Source organism: Dermacentor variabilis, chromosome 3 (assembly GCF_050947875.1).
Source record: "Dermacentor variabilis isolate Ectoservices chromosome 3, ASM5094787v1, whole genome shotgun sequence".
Lineage (NCBI taxonomy): Eukaryota > Metazoa > Arthropoda > Arachnida > Ixodida > Ixodidae > Dermacentor > Dermacentor variabilis.
The window spans coordinates 117493923-117513560 of record NC_134570.1 but is presented as its reverse complement, the minus strand read 5'-3'; the positions used below and the strand labels follow the sequence as shown (position 1 = coordinate 117513560).

General features: G+C 44.9%; 1 protein-coding gene across 1 annotated transcript in view; it reads right to left on the bottom strand.

Moving 5' to 3' along the window:
* LOC142576216 (uncharacterized) overlaps positions 1 to 19638 on the bottom strand; it is a 67474-nt gene that overhangs the window by 20829 nt on the left and 27007 nt on the right. The window lies entirely within an intron of this gene.

The following is a 19638-nucleotide window of genomic DNA, read 5'->3' as shown; positions in this document are numbered from 1 at the left end:
GACGACGTCCCTTATTCAACTGCTGTTTATCACGCTGCAACTTGTGTCTTGCTTACTTCAGTGTAACATCACTCTGCGTGACTTGAATGCGGGCCTACTATGGTCTACGTCGGTGGTAAATCCAGGTAAATCAAATGGGCTAACTCGAAAGAACTGTGATTTGAGGAGCTGAGAAATGGTCCAGCACGTATGCCTGATGTAAGCAAAGCCGAAGCGTGGCTCATTACACACACGGGTTTCGTTAGAAAATTTTATGTAGCGAATACTGGGCGAGTTGGGATGTGTTCACGATATGTCGGAGCAACAACTAGACAAACACCAAAAAAGGGAGAGAAACGATCTCAGGTGCTGTTTAGTCTTGGAAAAGTTTAGGTCACATGCGAGCCAATAGTTATGCGGACGCTTATGGAACCAGCCGTTGCGCACGAATCGGCAAAGCGAGGTAACGATGCGCTCGAGAAGTCCACGTGATGCGTGGCATGTGCGCAACTTGTTTCCCACTCGTGTTTTTCGAGAGGGCAAATTTCGGCTACGAGAAGACAAAAAAGCGGAACTGACTTAAACGACGCGAGATTGCCACACTGGTTACAACATTCGTGACGTCTTAGACATATATGTCACATTAATACTGCGTCGTTAATGCGCAACAACTCAACAGCGCCCGCAGTTGGATGCGTGAAGTCAACAACAAGAACAACAAATTTGCTTGAGGTTCGCAATCACCAACGCGTACAAAAAACAAAAAAACCAAATGATCGTGGTTTCTTTATTATTTGCTGAATATCCGGCTCATATGTCGCTTAGCTTTCCATAGTTTTCCCCTAAAAAAAATTACGAAAACAGTGACTGCAAAGAAGCCAATAGATACTTGCCAAAAACTATCAGAGTCCTGTTGTTACCATAATAGCTGCAACGTGGCAGCTTGACCAATGAAATCACCAGCATAAACACATTACGTTCATATTCATTACATTCTTACGTAACAAAACACAATAGTTAAGGAGAGGCTCGCATTGCAGCAACTGAATATGTGGCAGAGGAGCGTGCCGCGAGCCGCGCACACAACCACATCATTTATGGAGACGTAGTAGTGTAAATAGGCGCCATTTCACTCTGCTATTCACAGCATTCGTTACTATGAACTGGAAGCAAGCCAACGCTGCTAACATTCATTTCACCAAAACAAACGCCTTTGTTTTGTCAGATTCTAAATAAACAAAAAAGACCATTTCTTTCAATTTTGTTCATGTTCCTAATCAAAATACTACTGGCCTAGTTATTAAAGCTTGCAGTACGGTTTAAGTGTGGTTTTGCGGATAGCCGCTAGCAAATGATACAGCAATATTCGTTTTGAAAAAAAAAAAGCGGCAGGCTCGCAATGTCACTCGCAAGGACACATTTGTTAATGAGCACACATTCTGCTCAACACAAGACGAAAGGCTACGTATTCACATTTCAACAGAATGAGGAGCAGTTCGATTTTACTGTTCTTCAGGCACTTTTCACCTTCCTTTTCTTTTTTTCTTTTTTCACCATACATTCGTAGTTGAGATTTAGGAAAACGAAAATTACAAACCCAAAAATAACCCACATGAGGTTGGTTGCTTAGCAAAAGCGTAAAAGAAGAAATATGGCGACTTCGTCTGAAAAGGAAAACGGGATAAAAGAGCAGCACATATAAAAATGTGTAGTAAATGTATTCCCTCAATGGTGCTGTACTGTTCTACAGACCTGTTTTCTTTAGTTGTGAAACATGCGAAGCCAGAAAGAGGGCCGGTCGTCCCAAAATCATACATAAGAAACGCAACACTATAAGAACAAACAAACAACATATTGAAGTAACGAACACTCTAAAGTATACAACGCAAGAGCGCAAGACTAAACGCGCAAAATTATTTTGCAGCAAGGAGAGAAAGGAAAAACCCCAATGCGAAAGCAGGTTACCGTGTTAAACAGCTACGCCCTGCAGCTACATCACAGTGCCATGCTACCCTCCCCTTCCACGCCCATTCCTATTCAGTTTGACTCCTTTCACCGCACTAGGCTTCTTGTCTTCACTCATGTAACACAATCAGGCGAGAAAGGTTAACACAGATTTCATTGCCGAGCCGGTGGAGTGTAGAGAGAGACTTCACGTCGCCTTCTCAAAGTCACTCGGGAATTGAATTTTTCTCTCATTCGATACCATCCATTGTCCCGTGATGACTTATTTTTATCATTTATTTTCCTTGGATCCCCGAAGGAGAGTCATGTCCTTAGATGTCTCTTATTCCCTGCCGCTGAACAAAGGAGAACCTCCGGAGGCCGGTCGGATTGTGTTGCCTTGGTGAAGAAATTTGTTCTAGCACTTTTAGGAGAGAAGGCGATCGTCTCTTTGATTCCCTAAGCTCATTGCCCTGGAATATAAGCAAGTAGCCTAAATAGACTCAGCACCAGTATACAGGGCACTTTTAGCGACCCAAGGGGCCTGATGAGGTAGTGTGTTGAGGAGAACTCACTTACGGAAGAGAGCAGCACGTTGATAAAGAAATATGAAAACGAAAAAGAAATTATTACATTACTTCATTACATTACATTACAAGCCAAGGAAAATAAAATTTTTCGTTAGCTGTGCTTTGTTGAACACAGAGACGCGGAATTATACGTTCCTCGCGTGTTTCTTGCATTGGCCTACGTTTCATGTGTGTGTAAGTGTCCGCAATGATCAGGCAGACACATTATTTAGTGCAGCAATGTACTAGTTAGTTGTTGTCAGTGCTGGGCAATTTAATCCTATGGAATGATGGCATGTTAGGCCATCATCCTGTTTAACAGGACATTTCAGAGTTCGACCATTTTGGGATGTTAACGTACTTGCCTTTGTACATTTAGGTACTTTGCATGCCATTTACGTATTTACGTACGTCAAAGCCGAATGCAATAAATGAGATGCAATTTAATAATTTGTTTGCTCGCTCGTTTGCGTAGAAAGAAGGACTAGGCTATTGGAGCCCCTTCGCGGCAATATTTAGCACATTTGGAGCTGTCTCGGAGGAAACGCCGAGCTAACTTTGCCTGAAATAAATGAGCGGCGAACATTTTTTTTTTCTGTTCTAAAGGATGTGTTTAAATCTGGAAGCTTCGCGAATTATTTTGAGGAAACAGCAACAAAAAAAAAAGAAGATCGAAACAATATCATTCAATGATACCTTCAGCCAGGTGATAAACTACCAAATGCTGAAGACATAAGTTTTACTTTAGCGCCTTGAAAACGCATCATCAGAGAGATTATACTGTCCAGTCGTTCTCGAAACGTTCAAAATTCACGCTAGCGGGAGGCTTTTTACCATATTGCATGTCCTCTATGCTCCGGAAGCTACACTTCTCGCAGATTTACTTTAACAACAAACGGTGTGTCGTGCTAGAGATACTCTCTCACTCGTCGTTTGGCGAGCTGCAGCTACTGTCGCTTGGACAACGTAAACTACTAGGTTTCTCAAGATGCACGCGATAAAACGCGTTGCATGTTGGATCACGAAAGTGAAGGCGTGGTAAGCTACAAATGATCCTTTCAGCACTCCATTTAGGAGCATAATTCGAGAAAGTCACGTGTCTCGCATTGCGCTCGCAGCAACGTCGCAGCGTACTATAGGAAGAAGTAAGGAAGTGCAACGCAGAGCCTGTGCTAGGGAGCAATATAACGGCATCGAAATCGATGAATAATACGCAGAGTGAATAGTGACTGAACCGCATTGGGAAAACTTGAACTTCCTATGGAAACGCACTCACTCCTTTCTCCCTATTCTCTGCTTTTCGAGCGCCGCTCCCACAATCTACCTCGCCAGAGATGAGCGGGCATTCAAGGGGATCAGTGCGGCGGTAAATTGGCGGGTTTAAACTGACATTAGGGAAAAAGAAAGAACAGCCTGCCCTTTCAAGAAGTACCAGTAAGTGTATACTTGGTTTTACTGCACAGAACTAGCTTGTCTCCGCGTATGGCTCACCGCGTCCGACTTTTCTCCACAGGTGGTTCTTCGGGGACGAAGAACTTGCCGCTGTTGCTTCTTTTACGCTTACATGCCCTTCCCTCACTTTACTGGCCTTCGTCGCCGCCAGCAGAATCGAGCTAGGCGATTGTCCTCCAAGCACCAGCTGCCAATGCTTGGCCTTCGCTTGCTTCCTTGCTTATCTGTGCTACCAGACGACCTTTAGTCTTTCCGTCAAGGAGGTGGACCATACTGGATGTTTCAGTTCGTAGAACCAGGGTGCCGAGCGCTAGCCCCCACGCTGAGCCCCTCGCGTACACATATATTTTGTGTGAGTGCGGAGCATGAAAGGGCACCGCCGTTCCTCGGCCCGGGGTCCTAATCTCTGAATGACATCTGTCCTTCAGTCCGGCAGTCGAAAACCATCCTAGAGGAGAAACAAGAGTATGTTTTTTTATATATCTTTGAATGGTGCAGGTGAATTCTGTTCGTGAAGGGTTTTGATGGTAGTGTCGTTCTCGAATTTTCTTTAAGCTCGGAAAAGCTCGTTTGCCGACTAAGAAGACTCGACAAGGAGTGCCCATATGCGTTTATAGCAGTCGATACGTTCGTCATGACATTTTGTTCGCACGAAGCGACAAACGCGGTGAGTTGCGGGAAAGCGTGCCGGCAGCAGTACGCGCCTGTTCATGGTGAGGCGGAAGCAATTCTATGCTGAATGCAATGATTAGCTACGTTATATTATGTAATATTGTGCTGTTATTTCTTAACTTGTACACAAGGATACAGTAAATGTAAGGCGCTAAGATGCAGAGACAAAGAAGGGTTTTGGGAAATGGCCTACTCATGGCAAGAGAAGCTCCCTACCTTAAAGCTTTCAGATATTGGTGGGCTTACACTTTAGTGGCCCTACACTTCCCACAACCTTCGCGAAGGTTGTGGGGTCGTTCCCCACTTGTGGCAGGTTGTTTTTTCACACAGTGTCATTTCCATTAATTTATCATTTCTTCGTTTCATTTATTAGGCACAAGTAATTTCCCCTATGTTGTCCGTGGTGTGAGCGCTTGTTGGCTTCTTATGATATGACTAATAAAAATTGGGCCCCTCGGCTATCCCCATTTCTTCTCGTTTCGTCCCGTTTGTTTGTTATTCACATTATCTGATATTTACATGCGTTGCTCATGAGATTTTGTAGAGAAGCTGCCAATACAATAGTTGCCAACATTTCCAATGTCACAAGAATAAATTACTCACTCACTCACTCACTCACTCACTCACTCACTCACTCACTCACTCACTCACTCACTCACTCACTCACTCACTCACTCACTCACTCACTCACTCACTCACTCACTCACTCACTCACTCACTCACTCACTCACTCACTCACTCACTCACTCACGCATTTCTTGCACAAACCGAACTTATTTGGTGCCCCTTCTGCCGTTTAACAGCGAATATATTTCATTTTTGCGTTGATTTTCGCACTTAAACGGGTGCGTTCGCCGTCGGCCACAACTACCTCTGTTTTTTCTGTGGTGCGATAACGTTGCGCTGTTTGAAGTTAGAAGGGCTATGATTGAAAGTGACGCTTTGTCTTGTTTCTTAGGCACAAGTAATTTCCCCTATGTTGTCCGTGGTGTGAGCGCTTGTTGGCTTCTTATGATATGACTAATAAAAATTGGGCCCCTCGGCTATCCCCATTTCTTCTCGTTTCGTCCCGTTTGTTTGTTATTCACATTATCTGATATTTACATGCGTTGCTCATGAGATTTTGTAGAGAAGCTGCCAATACAATAGTTGCCAACATTTCCAATGTCACAAGAATAAATTACTCACTCACTCACTCACTCACTCACTCACTCACTCACTCACTCACTCACTCACTCACTCACTCACTCACTCACTCACTCACTCACTCACTCACTCACTCACTCACTCACGCATTTCTTGCACAAACCGAACTTATTTGGTGCCCCTTCTGCCGTTTAACAGCGAATATATTTCATTTTTGCGTTGATTTTCGCACTTAAACGGGTGCGTTCGCCGTCGGCCACAACTACCTCTGTTTTTTCTGTGGTGCGATAACGTTGCGCTGTTTGAAGTTAGAAGGGCTATGATTGAAAGTGACGCTTTGTCTTGTTTCTTAGCCGCCAAACATTTTCTTGCGTTCTGGTGCATGGTCTCAAAGTCTACTCTTCCTCCATGGACAATTCACATATCCATTTCATGCGCTTGCAACTCCATCTGTGATCACTTTAGGTATCCTTACCACGCAACACGTGGCCGAAGCTCGTGCGGTAATTTTATTTCATTCAGAAATAAAATAACTGCCCTTTATTTCTTTTTTTAACAGTCGAACGCGAACATAATCTAGGAGCGGGCCGTTGCGAGAACATCCTTGACGACAAACGTTACCTGAAAACAGGTGACTAGTGTAAAAGTCTTACTGTAGCATATAGCCGCTTTAATTTCTTCTTTCATAAAAGCTCCTTTCTCTGTATTAACTTCCAAGTCGATTCAACAGCAGCTTTTCTTGTAACTCGCGGAATGATCACTAGAGAGCAGCTGCCTCGCCGTACCTCCCGAGTCAACTTGGGGCAATACAGGCCGCAGAATGCAGTGGTTGATAAACATAAGTGTAATAAATTACTTGGGTAACAATAGACGTGTAAGACGAGACAAACAGTGGCAGACGCTGATTTCAACTGCATTCTTTGTGGCCATGTGTAAAACTCTATTATGTAACAATACGCAAAGAGATATCCTCTAGCGTCAAAGCACCCACCACTTAATATAAGAAAACTAGCCCAGCAATAAATTCTAATACAACTTGGACAAAATAAATTGATTGGGCTGAACTTCATAAGACCAGTTACTTGGAACCGTCCAGCCATACTGAAAATAGCACATATTAAACATTCCCGTGATATTACACCTTCAACCTTGCCATCAATATGCAATTAGATCTGTGACGTCTCAGAAAATATGCCTAACAAATAATATGTATAACAGAAGCCTATCGTAGTAACAACTGGCCGCAAAGCGCAGAGAGAAAACAAATAAATGCTTGCGAAAGAAGAAAAAAAGTGTCTCTCCTGCATCCAGAAGGAAAATGAACTGTCAAGTTGTCGGCGAGTACGCAAGAGAGTTATCCGACACAACCACAGAAAGGATTGCTTTGTTTGCGCTGACAGGATATATTTGTCTGACAAGAATACGAGCGACGTGTTCGTTTTGTTACAACGACAACTGTGCTCACGAGACAGAGTAGACTAACTTCGTTGTGTGAGGCTCAATGGCTTCGCGCTCAGAAGGGTGCTGCAGCCACATTCGCCGCAACAATGCGTAATTCTTTTGTTCTTGTTTTTCTTTCCCAGAACAACATGACACTAGGGTGACGTCAGCTCATGCCTGCGCCAGCTTTAGCTTGAAGGAAACGCAACCATGCCACATTTATTCGCATCTATGCGCATAAAGGCGCCCCCCTATTCTACTCCTAGGATAACAATAACTTCAGCCGTACATTTTCAAATTCTGTTGCTTAAAACGAAGCGTCTTTCGCGAACCTTCCCGCACTTCTCTTACTGTGGCTGGGCACTGCTTTCTTATCCGATACCTCATCGCCAGGACTACCATCTTTGCTACCTCTACAAAGATACTGGTTGTGCGCATAGTTTTCTACGTAATTAGTGAGTGATAGGACTCACAATATCTAAATATTACCGTTATAACAAATATACGCCCCATCAAGATCACAATGTCTTTATAAAAGCGAACCTTTCTATGTCTACTTTCCGAGCGTTGGACGCATCTGCTTGGTCGGTCTTTCGCCGCGTAAACTGCAGTTTATTGTTCTACTACCTCCAGCATTGGCCCACTCTAGTCAGGGCGGCAACCCTCGCTGCAGTGTCATGGCAAAATGGGGCCAATGCTGAAAAAAGGATTGCCGCTTTGTCGTGGTGCGGAAGAATCGCGACGTGGTACAACGAACGAACTTTTTTATTTGGCCAACCTCTGGCCATGAAACCAAGTTACACTCGGGCACAACGATGGCCACGAACACATGCGTCGTTCGTCGAAAATATGATCAGCAGGTCAAGCACGTCGGCTATTTATACCTGACTCGTCGCAGAATTCAGTGTAATCGCCGTTGCGCGCGCATGCCCACCAGAATCTACAGCGCTAGTGATAGTGTAATCTGATTACGAAAGGTACGAAGACAACATAAACAACACACAGACTCAACCTCAGCATTCGAGAAAGTTCCGACGCATGCAGGCGCACTGAGCGATAACCTTAAGTTGTTAACAGGTGAAAAGCAGTTTTCGGAAGAAAGAAAGATAGAAAAGCGATAAAAATATTACCGTGTAAGTATAATGCATGGTCACGTGGGTCAGGCAGGTGATTTCTACGGTGCAGAATGCTGTGCAAAAGGCAACGAATTTCACGGCATTCATTTACAGCTTCACGAAAGCTGCGCTTCTGAGATTTATAAAATTGCGTTAGATATGTATATTTTGTTATGACATTTTCTGCAGTATTATCGCGGGCAGAAACCAAATGGGGATATTCTTTTTTTTATTTGATTTTAGATGGCGACAGTAGAAGGCTTGAATGTTTGTACGGACCATTGTTCAAAGCACGTGCCTAACTTCCAAGAGATAACTGCGTGAAGCAAAGCAGCTACTGAACAAGCTGATTTTCCCTTTACGAGGGTGTTGTCCGGGGAACTCCAGTACATGCTAAATATGTTAGTACATCGTAATCTTACTGGGGTGGTATTTATTTTTATATTTGCTCAGCGCACGCAGAATAAACCGACAGCAACATAGCGCAACTCACTAGAGAATCTATTCACAGAGAAGCCAGAATTTACGCGTTCATGAAAACAGGCATCACGGGTAAAATGTTATTATTATTTATCGTGGCTATTCCGCATCATATCGCCCGCTCTTGCGATCTCTGTAAGAGGCATCATAATGTTGAGAAACATAACTGTCGTGTTTCTCCTGTCAGAAGGAAGTCGCTAGAAAACGGGAACTTCATTTTTTTACTCATTCGTCGACGTGGCGACTGCGATGTCATAACCGCCATGCCGTCTCCAGAGTTTTCCTTATTCCGCGACTTCCTCCGCATCGCCGTCACTGGGATAACTAGAGAAGAAAGAAATAAACAAGGAGGGATGATGATACATGATATTATTGTGGTTCGCGGCGTTGCTTGAGTTTTTCTTTTTCACCTAGGTGATATTTTTGCATTTTGCATTGCGAGCGTCTTTGTAATGTCGCGGCGTAGTTCGACTTGTATGTCATAAAGCGACTTTGATCTTCCTGTATGTTACATATAGTTGTACCTTTTATTTTGTAACTGCATGATGCATCTAGGATGACACCTACTCATGAGCCAAGGGGTAGCCAGCACCGTAGTTGCGTGCCAAGGTCTCCTTATATATCATTTTAATAAGAAATAAAAGGATGAAGCATTACATCACGCAGCAAGCATTCGCAAGTCCACTCTCCGTGAAGCCCACCCCTTTGCCTGTTCTTTCTTAAAGCGCCCATCCAACACGTCGTCCTGCACTCGAGCGAGCTTGGTTCCCAGTAGGTATTACTAGACGTGAATTTGTTCGGGTGCCTTTTTTTTTTCAATTGCTTTGTGCACGTTTTCTCGCGATATGATTGTGCAACTTCTTCGTGTAGTGCAAGGTATAGATTTATCGTCTTTGTGTCAACGTGTGACTGCCGCAGCCGCGCGTTCACACTGCACTTGTTTATTATTATTTTTTTTTAACACCGTGCCCCGGCCTGGTGAGGGAAGACGCTAACGCTTACTGCGGCGTGTAAACTTTCTAAACCGACGTCCTTGGTCTCGTGTCCTTCACGAAAAGTTCCTCCGAGCTCGTTCCTTCCTCCATTGGTATAATCGTCGCCATCGCCTTCGTGCCTTCATCGCTGCTGTCATCGGCCATCATGGCGTCCATGTCATTACCGCCGAAGTCTTCGCTCACATCCCGCATCTTCGTTGGCATCGATGCAGCAACCTCTGTCCTTCGTGTCGCTTAAGAATTTATTATGAGATGAAAAGGGAAAATTTTTCCCCGCATGTCATTACGCTTGCCAGCGACGGCCATAACACATTTCAAGTTGTTCCGACGCATGCAATCATTTACGCAGATCAAACAATAGTTCAGTTAGTTGGTACAGAGTGAAATGGCGCTTATAATGTTGTTGATTTATGTCTTGTTTCAGAAGTGGTTTAACGAATCGAAGCTGCTGACTATAGGATGTTAGCGTATTCAGAACGTAAAATCTGCAGACTTCTGGATAGTGTCTGCGCCGGCGAACTTTGATAAACGCGGAGAGTGAGGAAGCTAGGCTAAATGCTGCAGTGCGCTTGCCTCTGTGTGACAGCCAAATTCAACAGTGGGTTGAACACAACCAGCTTTGCACAGGTACAGGCAATATGATATTAACTTCAAACGCTGCTAAGCATGCCGGGAACTGCAATGCGCGTTTGCCTGTGAAACAGATACATACGCGCAGGAAGCCAAATAAATTTTAAATACAGAAGTTTTATGCACGAACGCACAAAATAAAGAGAAAACAACAAAAGAACTATTACTTTTTAAATATGTTAAAATTATTTACAATAGCTATAAGAAAAGTGGTGCATAAGACAAGAGCTAAATTTACGCTGTTTATTTCTGTTCTCTATTGCTTTACCCTAAGACTCATTGCTCTAAAAATGCACCATATAGACGAAGAATGGGGCATTTTTTGCTCGCTTGATTTAAATACCCATTGTACACTGCTAGTGAAGGTCGATATGCAACCATATTTTCAGGAAATGTGAGGCCGAAATGGACGAGGGAATAATCGGTTCGGATACATAGTAAAAAAAACATCAAGTGTAACTAGAGTAAAGCCAGCTTATCCTTCAGAAAATAACGCAATCAGGTGCGAACCTGCGTGGTGCCCACGACTTCTCTCTAATGCTGACTTGCAGGGCGGACGCGAATCCTCGAAATACGGAAAGTGGGATAAGTACGAAAAACCGGCCCTAGCGCTGCCCACTATTCCTTAGGTCTCTCTCCACTTGCACACCGCAAGCAGCTTGATCCCAATAGTTATTCATTGCACAATCATGAATCCTTTCTCAACCTTTTCGTTCCCTTTGTATCTTTCTGTCTGTCCGCTGCTTTTACACTTCAGTAGAGAAGCAAATGTTTAAAAAAGGCAACATCTATCTTCCATACTGTTCAATGCCTTATCTTTGTTCTTCTAGGAACATCGCCTCGAGTGGTTTCAGCCGTAGCTTTGAATTTGCTAAGAAAAGAAAAAAAAGGTGTGAAAAAAAGGAAGACAAAACCGCAGATTTCAAAGCTGAATACCAGATAGAGAACGTTGGGAGAAAGAAGCCCAAGCCACCGGAGAGTGCGTAAAGAAGCAACGGTCAATCGCGAACTTTTCCGAGTGCGACACGGGAAAGGCGGCCGTGTCGACACATGAAGAACGCTTAAGGAGGACAGGGCTAACCGAGAATGCTGCACTTCTCGGACTCCCTGCTGACTTTACTGTCGCTCAGCAAACGAGAACAAGCGGCACGAGGGTGCCAGTAGGCCTCGTTCTCCTTTATTTTTTTTTCTTTTGCACTCCTCCGTTTGTGATTCTCACACTTGTGACTACCTGACACACTGCGCACCTGGCCAGAAGGTCGTAGCACATATATACTGAAAGGTAATACACCGATAACTGTGCTTCCTCGGTTCCTGGTTCGTTTTCAGCGCTTCATGTTTTTTGGATTTCTGAACGCTTCTTGTTCACGAATTTTTTGTTCAAGAAATAAATTTACAGCGCGTCAAAAAGGCATGAAGGACAGTACTTTCCCAGCCGGTGCAAAACCCCCGCCCCCCTCGCTTTTCTATTTTTGCTTCAAATGTTCAAGCAGTGGTTGTCAGCTCTCATCATAAGCAGAACTTACTCTCTCCGCAGGCGAGCACCACCTGACGTGCTTCATAGACTAGAACGGAGGTGTTCGAACTTTTTTTTAAAGACTGAGCCTTCTTGGGCGCAGTCATGCATACTTGAGCAGCGATTCGCGCTTGAACGAATCTTGACGCCGTGTTTTATGATGTACAGTTTGTGAACAAAAAGGAAACGATACTGTGGTTTTCTATGAAAATTCATTACCGACTTTTCCCAACTATTTGCTGCCGTTATTATAACATCGAAAATTGCACGCTACTCCAGACAGATGGACAACGTTTTATTTATAGGTGGTGCCATAAACTCTCCTTTCCATATTTTTTTGTTATTTCGCGGTGCTCCCTGTTGCCTACATTTTCAAATTTCTGTGCAAGATGATGTGTGCAACTTTCTTTAATGCGAATGATTATCTGCAGCATTCCATGCACTTCTCGGGAGGTCGGTATGTCTTTCCTCTCTCACCCCACTACGCCCTTTTGTAAAAGAAAGAAATGCAGGACTGACAGTGGTATGCCTTCGATCATAGCAGCCCAATGCTCTGACCACTAGGCCGTGGTCGCATGCATACTCCTATTGGGTCAAAGTCGACTAGATCTTTGCGATGTTTGACAAGTGCAGTGTGGTCACCGTCAATAGCGAAATTCTGGGTGAGGTTCCTGCGAAACGCTTCCCAGATTTGAATGTGTCCGTCTCACTTGAAGAATTGGACGCTGCTCTGGCACACGCAGGCACTCGACGTCGCCAGGACCACACGGCATCACCTACGCTGCTTTGTGCCACCTAGGTGAAGATGACCGAGATAGACTTCTGGAACGTTATAACCAGTCATAGAGTGATGGCATCGTTCCTGAGCGGTGGAAGTCTAGCCGCTTGATACCACTCCTGAAGCCTGGAAAGTCGGCACTTGACCTAGTGTCCTACCGACCCATTGCGCTGTCAAGCTGTGTTGGGAAGGTCATGGAAAAAATTATTCTCACACGCCTAGAGTGGTATCTCGAGCGCCACAACGTAAATCCCGAGGCCATGGCTGGGTTTAGAAGAGGTTGTTCCACTATTGACAATGTCATCGACCTCGTGACGTCTTTACAACAAGAAGACCACCACAAGCGTATATCGGTTACACTGTTCCTCGATGTGAAAAGCGCCTATGATAATGTAACGCATGAAGCCACCCTTGATGCCCTGGAAAATAATGGAATTGGTGGACGCATGTTTCGGTGTATTCGGAGCTATCTGTTCAAAAGAACCTTCTTTGTGAACAGCGCAGATGGCCCAACCGCTAACTATTGCACCTGCCGTGGCGTCCCGCAGGGTGGGGTTCTTAACCCTACTTTGTTCAACCTTGCAATCCTTGGACTTGCCGACGTTCTACCACATACACTAAACCTTTCCATATATGCTGACGATATATGCATATAGGCCTCGGCAGTTACACGTCTCCAGGTGCATGCATGGCTCCAAAAAGCAGTGACCCTGACATCAGCGTACCTGCGTGCTCAAGGCCTGAGCATTTCCACCGAGAAGTGCGCCTTAGTCGCTTTTACCCACAAGCCCATGACCTGGTACCCCATTTCTATTGACCACCAAACAATTTTCTACGCAGAATCTCACGGATTCCTAGGCGTTATTATCGACAGAGACTTTTCATGGAGCCCCCACACCTCATACTTAAAGAAGAGGCTTACTTCTATCGCCCATATATTAAGGTTTCTTGCCGGTAAAACGATATAGCACACCAGTGCTGTCGAATGCTAACAAAACTAACACCCATGTTCTACAGAGCATTCAAGGCCAAGCCCTTCGAATATGCTTGGGGCTACCTCGAAATGCTTCAACCGTAGCAACAATTGCCACCGCGAGAGACCACCCAATAATGACCTATATAGCTATCGACGCACTCCGGACGCATGTTCGCCACATATCCAGAGTCCTTGACCAGCATCTCGCTCGCTTCCCTGAGAAAAGGCCCAAGATAGCGCTCTCCGGATCAATTGCGGCTAACCGGCACTCTTTGCCATTGAGGCACTCACCTGCAACAAGAACGCCATCCCCTCTGTGATGCTTGAAAAAGCCTCATGTGTACCTTGCTGTTCCAGGAATAGTGAGGAAAAACTAGCCTGACCACTGTGGCTCTCAAGCAGATCACATTGGAACTTTAGCATTGTTGATACCCTAACCGAAACAATGTTTACACGGACGGTTCCGTCTCGGAAAATTCGACGTGCGCCATTGTTATACCATCTCAACTGGTCGTCAGGAAGTTTAAGACTTCACACGTAACGACATCTACAGGTTCCGAAGTGGCCGCTCTTCGCGCTGCTGTCGAATACATTGAAAAAGAAGCGTCCAACAAATGGGTAACATATTGTGATTCGAAAGCAGCCCTCCAGAGCTTGCGAGGTTTACGACGTGGCAATTATGAGCAGCTGGTGTCACAAATCAACAAAACTTTTCATTGCGCAAAACTTGCCACTGCCTTTGCGAACGATGACATGATATCATCTTTCAGTGACTGCCGTGACATTGTCGAGATGTTGGTAATCATCTCGCCAATGACGCTGCCCGATGGGGGCCCAGGCTGGCGCACCGACACTCCTTATACCTTTATCGAGAGTAGACGCTGCAAGAGAGCTTCGCGATCTCGCTCGTACCATCGCGTTAAGTCACTGGCATACATCACAGAACTCTAAGTGTTGTTTATAGAGCCTTGACCCATCACTGAAACTTAGATTACCAGCAAACCTTTCTCTACGTGACGCAACACTGCTGTGTCGGCTGTGGGTAGGAGCAGCATTCACCTACTCCTACAGCTATCGTATTGGAAGGGCGGACTAACCAATGTGCGCTAAGTGCAAATTTGAGGAGACCATCAGTCATCTGCTGTGCCACTGCTCTCGCTTTCATAATCAACGTCAGACTCTCCAGTGTGCCTCGAATAGACTGCATGACAGGACATTTACGGAAGCAAAGATCTTGGGAGCCTGGCCTCACAGTTCATTAGGCCAGAATGCAGTTCGAGCGCTTTTTCACTACCTGAAGGCAACAGGCTTGAGTGCCCGACTACAGAAATACTGCAGCTAACTAATTGCATCTGAAAGTGCGTTATAGACTCAAGTTTTTTTTTCTTTGTCTTTTTCACTCCCCATTCCCCGCGCCGCGTGTAGGGTAGCAAACTGGACATCTGTCTAGTTGACTTCCTGGCCTTTCCTTCTTCCTCTCTCTTTCTCTCTCTCTCTCTCTTGACACGTGCATCGCAAGCCAGTTTCTCGTGTTATTTCCTGTGACAGCTCGCACTTTGAGACGATGTGTTAGAGCACCCCTTTCTCCGGGATCTGCAGGCGTTCCTCACTGTCCTCAGTACTTTTCTCGTAGCCGTAACACCACGTAGAAACTGTACGACGCTTTACAACCTTCATGATCGGCTCATGTCAAACAGGTTTTAAAGTTTCATCGGCGGAGTGCAAATGTCACCGTCGTTTTAAAATACACCACATGACGTATCATAATAAGAGAACAAACACTAACACCAAAGACAACATAGGAGAAATTACTCTTGTTTAATGAAAGAAACAAAGAAACGATAAATAAATGGAAATGAAAGTGGATGAAATAACAACTTGCCACAGGTGGGGAACGATGCCACACCCTTCGCATTTCGCGTGCGATGCTCTATCAATTGAGCTACCGCAGTGCCGTTTCCCCGTCCATTTTCTTGGGTATTTATGTTTCTTTCTAGAACCCGGGGAGTGTTAGGTTCCCCACCTGCGGCAAGTTGTTTTTTCATTCACTTCCACTTCCATCAATTTATCGTTTCTTTAGTTCATATATTAAGCACAAATAATTTCCCCTATGTTGTCCTTGGTATCAGTGTTTGTTGGCTTCTATGATATCACTAATAAAGAATCGGGCCCCTCGGTTAACCCCCATCTTCTAGTTCATTACATAACGCTGGTCTAGACTGGCAACATTGATGCCGTCAGATAGCATGTGTGGTTTTATTGACCGGTTGCCTTCACCCAAAAAGATCACGTTCTCGTGACGCCGCCGGCAGAAAGGATGTGCCCCGTCCGCCGCTGGCTAACACTCCCAAGGTTCTATTAGGAACATATATACCCAACAAAGTGTATAGCGAAACAGCGGCGCGGTAGCTCAATTGGTAGAGCATCGCATGCGAAATGCGAATTTTCTGGGATCGTTCCCCACCTACGGCAAGTTGTTTTATCATCCACTTTCATTTACATTAATTTATCGTTTCTTGATTTCATTTATTAAGCACAGGTAATTTCCCCTATGTTATCCTTGATGTCAGTGTTTGTTGGCTTCTTATGATATGACTAATAAAAATCGGGTCCCTCGGTTAACCGCCTTTCTTCTCGATCACTACATGACATAGCCATACGTACGTACGGTTGTGCAACACATAGTCCCTGATTTTGTCACAGTCCATGTTTCGTACACTTACACTCATCATCATCATCATCATCATCATCAGCCTGGTTACGCTCACTGCAGGGCAAAAGCCTCTCCCATACCTCTCCAACAACCCCAGTCATGTACTAATTGTGGCCATGCCGTCCCTGCAAACTTCTTAATTTCATCCGCCCACCTAACTTTCTGCCGCCCCCTGCTACGCTCCGCTTCCCTTGGGATCCAGTCCGTAACCTTTAATGACCATCGGTTATCTTCCCTCCTCATTACATGTCCTGCCCATGCCCATTTCTTTTTCTTGATTCCAACTAAGATGTCATTAACTCGCGTTTGTTCCCTCACCCAATCTGCTCTTTTCTTATCCCTTAACGTTACACCTATCATTCTTCTTTCCATAGATCGTTGTGTCGTCCTCAATTTCAGCAGAACCCTTTTCGTAAGCCTCCAGGTTTCTGCCCCGTAGGTGAGTACTGGTAAGACACAGCTATTATATACCTTTCTCTTGAGGGATAATGGCAACCTACTGTTCATGATTTGGGAATGCCTGCCAAACGCACCCCAGCCCATTCTTATTCTTCTGATTATTTCCGTCTCATGATCCGGATCCGCCGTCACTACCTGCCCTAAGTAGATGTATTCCCTTACGACTTCCAGTGCCTCGCTGCCTATTGTAAATTGCTGTTCTCTCCCGAGACTGTTAAGCAATACTTTAGTTTTCTGCAGATTAATTTTTAGACCCACTCTTCTGCTTTGCCTCTCCAGATCAATGAGCATGCATTGCAATTGGTCCCCTGAGTTACTAAGCAAAGCAATATCATCAGCGAATCGCAAGTTACTAAGGTATTCTCCATTAACTTTTATCCCCCATTCTTCCCAATCCAGGTCTCTGAATAACTCCTGTAAACCCGCTGTGAATAGCATTGGAGATATCGTATCTCCCTGCCTGACGCCTTTCTTTATCGGGATTTTGTTGCTTGCTTTATGGAGGACTACGGTGGCTGTGGAGACGCTATAGATGTCTTCCAGTATTTTTACATATGGCTCATCTACACCCTGATTCCGTAATGCCTCCATGACTGCTGAGGTTTCGACTGAATCAAACGCTTTCTCGTAATCAATGAAAGCTATTTATAAGGGTTGGTTATATTCTGTGCATTTCTCTATCACTTGATTGATAGTGTGAATATGGTCTATTGTTGAGTAGCCTTTACGGAATCCTGCCTGGTCCTTTGGTTGACAGAAGTCTAAGGTGTTCCTGATTCTATTTGCAATTAACTTAGTAAATACTTTGTAGGCAACGGACAGTAAGCTGATCGGTCTATAATTTTTCAAGTCTTTGGCGTCCCCTTTCTTATGGATTAGGATTATGTTAGCGTTCTTCCAAGATTCCGGTACGCTCGAGGTCATGAGGCATTGCGTATACAGGGTGGCCAGTTTCTCTAGAACAATCTGTCCACCATTCTTCAACAAATCTGCTGTTACCTGATCCTCCCCAGCTGCCTTCTCCCTTTGCATATCTCCTAAGGTTTTCTTTACTTCTTCCGGCGTTACCTTCGGGGTTTCGAATTCCTCTAGAGTATTTTCTCTTCCATTATCGTCGTGGGTGCCACTGGTACTGTATAAGTCTCTATAGAACTCCTCAGCCACTTGCACTATCTCATCCATATTAGTAATGATATTGCCGGCTTTGTCTCTTAACGCATACATCTGATTCTTGCCAATTCCTAGTTTCTTCTTCACTGTTTTTAGGCTTCCTCCGTTCCTGAGAGCATGTTCAATTCTATCCGTATTATACTTCCTTATGTCAGCTGTCTTACGCTTGTTGATTAACTTCGAAAGTTCTGCCAGTTCTATTCTAGCTGTAGGGTTAGATGCTTTCATACATTGGCGTTTCTTGATCAGATCTTTCGTCTCCTGCGATAGTTTGCTGGTACCCTGCCTAACGGAGTTACCACCGACTTGCATTGCCCACTCATTAATGATGCCCACAAGATTGTCGTTCATTGCTTCAACACTAAGGTCCTCTTCCTGAGTTAAAGCTGAATACCTGTTCTGTAGCTTGATCTGGAATTCCTCTATTTTCCCTCTTACCGCTAACTCATTGGTCGGCTTCTTATGTACCAGTTTCTTCCGTTCCCTCCTCAGGTCTAGGCTAATTCGAGTTCTTACCATCCTGTGGTCACTGCAGCGCACCTTGCCGAGCACGTCCACATCTTGTATGATGCCAGGGTTAGCGCAGAGTATGAAGTCTATTTCATTTCTAGTCTCGCCGTTCGGGCTCCTCCACGTCCACTTTCGGTTATCCCGCTTGCGGAAGAAGGTATTCATTATCCTCATATTATTCTGTTCCGCAAACTCTACACTTACACTCATTCAGTGTCTATTTAAAACCCAAAAGTCGGCACGGCATAAAGTCATCTTAAACGGCCGTAGTATGAATCATGTCGTCGTGCACCATCCCACAGTCGTCGTCACCGTGGTCTTGCTGCTGTCGTCACGCACACGCGCCCGTCACATCGCTGCTCGGATTACACAAATACGTTGATCCATCAGGCAACGCTTTGCGTAATCCCAAACGATTTTGGATAGCCAGCGACCAGCAATGTGCTTTGCATAACATCGATTCTCACATTGCACGGGTTCAGCTTAATTTTACAGCGAAAGCTGTATATGACTAACCTACCGTAGTTACTTCGGCGTCTGGCAAGAGAAACGGACTTAGCGATCCATCATCTACGGGTGCAGTGCGGCGGTGCAGATGTCAAAATGTGGAAGATTAGAACGCTCGATGTGAGAAATAGCGTGACGTCAAGGTTATCGCAGTACATAAACCGGAGAGTTGCCGACGGTAGGAACAGATGTGTTATCTATGGGGCGGACACGTATAGTTCGTGTACCCGAAGAACAACATGCATACGAGGAGCGCCGGAGGGAACAGCAACGAGAATGTAAACGGCACCGGCACGAAATGACCACCGACGAAGAATGTTCCGACGATGCTGGACGAAAACGACAATCGCGATGAGAACAAATGACAACCATTCCACTCTGTGAAGGTCCAATGTGGTCTGCAGAATGTGGAGCGAAAGCTGATGGCAGTCAAAGCTCTCAAACGAAAAGCAAAGTGCTTTCGCTGCCATTCCATCTTCACAGAGTCCATCTTATTCTATCTTCCATCTTCTCCCCTTCTTTGATCTCTTGTGATATAACAGGCTTGTAGTCGCATGCCACGCTTTTCGCTCTGCTAGCCTCCCTAC